The sequence below is a fragment of the Hydra vulgaris genome, chromosome 11 (assembly GCF_038396675.1).
Source record: "Hydra vulgaris chromosome 11, alternate assembly HydraT2T_AEP".
NCBI lineage: Eukaryota > Metazoa > Cnidaria > Hydrozoa > Anthoathecata > Hydridae > Hydra > Hydra vulgaris.
This window is the reverse complement of record NC_088930.1, coordinates 2,154,637-2,162,500: the sequence shown is the minus strand read 5'-3', so window position 1 is coordinate 2,162,500 and position 7,864 is coordinate 2,154,637.

The following is a 7,864-nucleotide window of genomic DNA, read 5'->3' as shown; positions in this document are numbered from 1 at the left end:
CATTGACCGCCAACGTTGTTTTAGTATCATTTTTGTTGGAAAATATTAAAAAATCTTGATATAAAATCTAACTTCCAATGTATATGGATCAACGTTGATTCAATGTATATAATCCAACGTTAATCCATACACGTTGGGTTAACATTGCGTTATAAGCATTGGATCAACGTTAATCTATAAACATTGGATCAATGTGGGGTTATACACATTTAGCCAACGTTAATCTATATACATTGGATCAACGTTGACTCCTATACATCGGATCAGCGTAGGATTTAGATCGGTAAAACAACCAACTTTTGCGATGTTTTTACATACGTTTGACCAATGTAATTTTCTGACCATTTTTAATCACGTCGTTATTTAAGTTTACATTAATATAAATAGGATAAAACTAACATTGGATTAACGTTGTATTTGCATCGAAGAAAAGAGTCGACTTTCGCGATGTATTTACATACGTTGGCCCAACGAAAGTGTGCAAGCTGGGCTACGACAGATTGAATAACCTATATGGCGCAATATCTACAGTGCTTCCTTTAGAATAGATAAGGAACAAGATATTTTGTAAAGAACGACAAGAGATCACTCAAAACGGTACATTAAAACTTTTTATATTCCTCTAGTGTCGTTTTATTTTTAAAATATATTCCAAATCTTGATTTTCATGGAAAAATATAAGCATGTACTTGTCTCTCCTCATTTTAAATTTTTTTTAATAGGTAGCAAAAACAGATATAAGAGGAACTTTATTCAAATTATAAATCGGCATTAAATGACTTCTAAAATTTAAGGAAGACTTAGCGTACTTGCCAAAGCTTTTCTTTATCACTAGCATTTCTCGCAGCGTATTTTTAATCTTGATATTATGTGACTCATTTGAATTTATGAGAACTCGCTTATGCATTATTAACATATATATATATATATATATATATATATATATATATATATATATATATATATATATATATATATATATATATATATATATATATATATATATATATATATATATATATAAATTAAGTAATTAATTATTGCTCTGTTCTTTACGAACATTGCGCACTCGATTTGAAAAATACACTAACATAACTTACATATATATATATATATATATATATATATATATATATATATATATATATATATATATATATATATATATATATATATATATATATATATATATATATATATATATATATATATACCATCTCGCTAGGTTTGAAAAGCTCCTTCCTAGCAAGCACATCAACGTAGAAATAATGTTGAAAAGACGTTGAATTTTTAGATTGAAAAATATTTGATTTTTGGTTAAAATGGAAGCGCAAATCTACGTTAAAACCAAACGTTAGACCAACGTTGAAAACCAACCAAAAATCAGCGTTAGATTAAGGTTGATTTAGCATGGATTCAACGAACTTATATAGGAGTTTATGAATCTTGAAAACAAATGTATACTTTTGAACGGGTTTAAAGAGTACTCTTGAAACCTGCAAAACATTTATTTTGTGCACTATGCATCGTTGGTATGAAGTATTATAATGAAACAATAATTCTTCATAAACTTATAATACTTGTCATAGTACAATATCTTATGTAATTGTATTCTCTTTGTCATTTGATAAACTCGGTTAACTAAATTATAATTGAAAGCAAATAAAACCAAAAAAATAATTTAAACATTTTTAAAACAAAAAGACATAAAGAATTAAAACTATTTTTTAAACGATCCTAATAAAATCATATAATTGTTATCTTCATCATCATCTGTATCTTTATCTTTATTTTTGATTTAATTATCTTGATTTAATGCACGTTTTCTACCATCCAATCGATATAGTCCAAACATTAAACAGACTGCAATTTATCTTCGCGCATCGTATTTTTTTTTTTTAAAACATCTATATAATTTGTGCATACATATAAATAATTTGTGCTATGTGTGTGTATAATTTTAGCAGAAACTGCTGAAATTATACACACGATATTGATTTTTTTAGTTACAAAAAGTATTGCATTTATTTATATTTAAACTCCATTACAATTGGGGGTCGTCCATAAAGTAAGTACGCTTTTTTTTCGTTCACCGTTGTCATAATAACAGATAGTCTGGCCAGTTTTTGCAAGATTCTATTGTTTTTAGGGGCTGTCCATTAATTAACTCAACAATTTTCTGGCAGTTTTTCTCTCCTTTCCCTCCCCCCCCCCCTCCCCTTGTCAACAAATTGTCAAACTTTCAGAGACTCCCCTATAAAATTACTTCGACAACTAATAATCCCCATACACTCTCCGTTCCTTAAGAAAAAAAATGAAAAAAAACAAACATTTAAAATAGTAGTAGTAGTTTACAACTTCTAGAAAAAGTGTTCAATAGTTATGTTTATAAAAAAAAATTTAGTTCAACTAATATATTATCAATTATAATTGAACTAATATATTATCAAACTATTCATCCATCATGATTCCGAAGAAATCTCTTTTTTTTTATTGTGTTTGACAATTCACGTTGGATAACTAGCAAAATATTCAACAAAATTTGTTCTATCAGAGAAGTACAAATAGGTACCTGGAGATATCCACTCGTACTTCTTTAGTAGATTCATTTATTTTTTTTAAACCGATACATCCATAGACCTCAGTTCTAAAAGCTGGAATAGGTTTGAAGATTCCTTTGTCTCGCTGATAATGGCCAAGTCTTGACAGCCGAGAAAAATTAGAGTAGAAAAAATATGGTCGAGAGCTTTTCTTGCGTCCTTCAGATCTTGTAAGTGTTGATTAGAATTTTTACTAAAAATTATAGAATCTGACGTGCTTGTCAAAATCATTTTGTTAGCGGCTCGGTAAAAATGGCTAGTTCCATGACGGCAAAACTTCTCATGAGCTTTCTTCCAACTATTATTAACAACAATTATTAATAACAAACCTTAGAGAGAATTTTCTTTCTCTTGATTCAGTGGGTAGCGGAAGCTTCATATCAGTAGCTTTGACACACGAGGAACCAAAGGCTTTTTCTTTAACATTTATAAATATTGCAGTATCCTTACAATTTGAAATTATTTGAGAATAGGTCAGCAAGGTAAAATATGTTTAGCTAAAAAAATTTAAGGGAAGTAGATACATTTTGCCTTTCAACTGGCTTGGGGACTATTGCAATTTCATTTAAGTCTGACAATTTGACTAACTTTTCTGATTCTAATTGATATAAGCATTTAAGGTGCTCCCATTTAACTGTTCATTGAATACCATTATCACTGTACACTAGTAACCCATTTTTTTTGTAAACTATAGATTCCTAATGTTTTTCAAAAGATGAACTAAATCAAACAGTAAATACATCCCATCTTCCGTTTTCCAAGGTTTTTCTGAAATACTACTATATAATTTAAAAAGATAACAACTTTTACATCACCAGATGATGATTTTATAAGTTTTAGGCTGGAGTTTATTTGAACATAAAATTTGAACTTAATTTTGAAATTGGAATCATCTTATACAGAAATTTAGGACCACCTTTTAGACATACTATCATCATTCCCAACACAGTTTTAGCCAATAATGATGGATCATCTAAAGATTTACCAAACAATGTTCCACCATTGTAGAGCATCATTTTTTTGACATATACTTCATCATGAATAATTAAACAAATTTTTTGTTTTTCATAAATGTTTTTGAAAACTGAGTCTAAGAAACTAGCATCATCAATTTTGCAAACTTTTTAAGTAATGCGTGTCAAAGTACTAACTAATGGCAATTGAAAATCATTTCTTAGTTTATTGTATAAAGCACAAGATGTTGAAAAATATTCAAAACTATGATTCATTTTTTTTTTACATTAAGCTTTGCAGACATAACTGTTATTTGTTGCAGAATAATGTTTTTCTTATGATCTATTTCCGTGACATTTAAAAAATTTAGTATTTCCTCAAACTTTGACCAAGAATCAACAATATTTATACAATTTTTACACAAACTTTTTATAAAACATTTAATTCCACAATGAAATGTTTTAAAATGTAAATTCTCAAACATTTTAACAAGAAATAATGGAATTTCATCATAAAACGTAATAGATTGAGCATTAATTGTTTTTTCAATCATATATGTTATTATTGAAACTGAAAAAGTCCTGAGATTATTTAATAAAACATTTTTAAAATCAATAAATGTTGCTGTATCAGTCAATAAAAAAGTGGTAAGCTTATCAGTTAATGACTTATAAGCAATGACGTGGTAATGGAGTAGGTATTTGACCTACTCCAATTGTTTTCCTTGAACAGTAACTTTTTCGAAAACTGCTGGCCAATGTAATTGGCAAATAACAGTTTCATCTGAAACTAAAATATTAGAAGTTGTAACTAATAACTTATTAATTATTAACTTTTTATCCAAACATTTCTTTGTTCTTTAGGAAATTTTCTTTAGGAAATCTCTAGGGTATTTCTTTATCTTTAGGAAAACGGTAGTTTTTCAAAGCTTTTATTGTTTTTGGTACTTTTATAATTAGTTTAACTCTTAACCTTGTATATAATATACAATGTTAGAAGTTATATATAACAATGTTAGGAGTTTAATAGTACAAAGTTATTGGAAATATAAAAGAATAAACAAGATTAATTTGAAAAAGTTAAAAATTCTCTGGCAAGTTTTTCGATGTGAGCTTTTCATCTTCGCAATTTTTAAAATATTAAAATAGGCTCCCAGTCACGGCTTACGGTTGCGCGATGAATACGCCTTCAGTATAGAGCGCCATGGTTTGAAGTCTACTTAACTTCATGAAGTTATCACCAAGTGAACTCACCGTTACTTTGAAATTTACATAAAATAAGCTTCATTACCGTTAAGTCAAGTCCACCAAGGTACCTTGTCTAACTGGCTTTCTTTAAAGATTTGTTAATTGATACTTTCTTTTTTTAAATCTTAAAATCTAATTTAATTAATATAAAATCTACACAAAAACAAAAACGTCGCTAAAATAATTACTTTTAGATAATTTTATTTTATTACCTCCTGTCTACAACGACATGGTGTCACCACTTTTACTACATAACTTTTACCTAAGAACGTGAGAAGTCATTTGTTCCTTGACATCAAAATAAGTTACAAAACTATGGAGACTGATGGAAAAACGTTTTAGACAACTTAACATTGTTGAAAAGGTTACGGGTTCAAAAGTTTACAAAGGTTTTTTTAAATTAAAATCACTATTTTATGATTTATTAAGAAGGGGAAGTTTTTTTTATTTCATTCTATTATCGGTGACGCAAAATAATAAGGCTTTTCTAATATCTTGATATTCTGATGGAGCTGATATGTTATTTCTTAAAAAATAAATTTGCATAAAACTTGTTTTCTACAGAACATGTTATACAACCTTTTACAGCCAAATATTCAAAGTCAAAAAAAAAAATAAGTACATTTTTTACATGAGCGTTGTTGGATTGCATTTATAATGAAATCCTCGTTTAACTTTGCTCTGACAAGAACTACACCGCCGACTAATAACTGCAGTTTTAAAAAACCTAATTCCAGATTTTTTCTTGGGTATCCTTCCCTGCTTTCACAGTTGCAAGTTTTTAGTTTTCTGAGATAATAAAAATTTTTATAATTTTATATTTTTTCATAACAGGTGTAAAAATAACATTTTACCCATTTCGTTTTTAGCTGGAATAGTCGTCTTTGACCAGTCAATGTCAAACTTAATTTTCTGCCTGAGGTCAACTACATCTGTTCCTTCAACTATACTCCTACTCCTTAAGTACATAAAGATATACTAGTACCATGCAAAATATGGTTTGATTCATTTATCAAATCTTATTTCTTTGAGTTAAACAAGTTTTTTTAGGTCTTAGACGTTTATAAGTTGTGCAAAAGTCACCTCATTTTACAGGAGCTTGTGTCAAAGCAACTCCAGTGTGAAATTTCCAGTGAAATTATTTAATAATGTATTGTTATCAAATCAGTTATGTGAATGGTTTTACATTTATGGCATATATACTTTTTTTATATGTATTTACTTAGTTGAAAATCATTAAGTATACCAACCTCGGGCACAATTCAGTAGAATATTGGTTATCAGCAATGTTATAATCCGTAAAACAGCTTTGAAATTTAGAAATTATGTGACTTTGGCTGATCATTTTCATCTGACATTTGCGACCACAGAAAAGACTTACTTTTTCTCTGTTTTTTTGATAATTTAAAAATAGTCTGAGGAAGGAATTTTCCTATGCCTAATATTTTTTTAAACAAAATTTGTTTAAACTACATGATAGGAGTTTTTTGATTTGGTGGACTATATACATAGTGATAAGTAAGCTATACTCTTTCAGAAACCATCGACCTTGACTTGGACAAAATTCAACAAGCCTAAATTTAGTTAAGGCAAACCGTGCCTGCATAAACAAGGATTTGGCAATGAAAGCTCTCAAATGGAAGACTTGTTGCTTCAAGCAAAAAAGTTTTATTTGGATTGACAGTTAATATGCTAGCCTTTTGCAAACAAATGATAATTTTTTTTTTGATTTAGAGCCTTAGATTTTTATTAACTTTTATATAATATAGTATATTTACATATTAACATGTAAAATTACTTTATCATATTATATCTTTAGTTATAATATATTATAGCTAAAGATATATCTTTAGTTACAATTTGAAAAACTTTTCTTCTCTATTCTTTGTTAAAAACGTCATTAGAAGAAGATATCTCAAATAGAAAAAACATTTATACTTCCTCGAGAAGTTCCAGAGCCAAATATGTAACATTTAAGATAAGGCATTTGCAAAAACCAAGGATAAATCAATCTTCTTGTTAATATTCTCCTTAATGCTCCTTTGTTTACAAAAATTGTGCACTTATTTGTAGGCTGGGTTCTAAAACGGCTATTTATGACTATGCATATATGTCAGAAAATAACTAAATATCTACATTAAAAATTACGATGAAATTTTTAACGTTTGTTTTTAACGTTTATCTTACCTTAAAACAACGTTGAAAGTTAGCTTTATTTTTAGTTATTTTTCAATAATATATCAAACAATTTTCAAATTTCAAAGTTGTTTGCTATTTCAAATAAAAGGTTGATATCTCCATTAGAGTAAAATAAATTTGTGTCATCTGCAAATAGAACAGAGTTTAAAATGTTTGAAAACTTGTTAAATCTTGGGGAACATTTCAATTTATTGTCATGTTTTCAGATTTTCCTTCTTCATATGATATGTAGTACTTTCTATTGTTTAGATAACTTTGAACCAGCCTAAATTTTATATATTTTTTTAATATCATAACTTTCGAGTTTTTTTTTATAAGAATGTTATGGTCTATCGTATTAAAAGCTTTGCTAAGGTCCGTAAAAACAAGGGCAAACTTATTTTTGTCAAATGCTTTAAATATCTTGAACAATATTAATAATGGCATAGTCAGTTGAATAACCTGGCTGAAATCCAAATTGTTTATAATATAGAATATTATTTATATTTAGAAAAGTCAAAATTCGATTATACAAAATTCGCTCTGAAATCTTCGAGAATTATTATTGTCTGTCATTTTCAGGATTGGAAATGTTTCCTGATTTGGAAATAGGTATGATCCTCGCAGTTTTAAGTTTCTCCAGATGAACACCTTGTTTTAATAGTTATATAGTCGTTGCTTTTTTCTTTTTTTTGACGACTTAATAATTCCCGGCGTTATACAAGTTCTTGTATTTGATAGTCTTTTTAAACACATTTTGTAACTACAAGAAATGCTGTATTGTAAAGTTGTTGTATTTTATCAAGAAACTTATCGTATGTCTTATCTGTGTGTACAGTTTGGAAGGAGGTCATCCCAAATTAGATCTAATGAAAGAGAATTAAA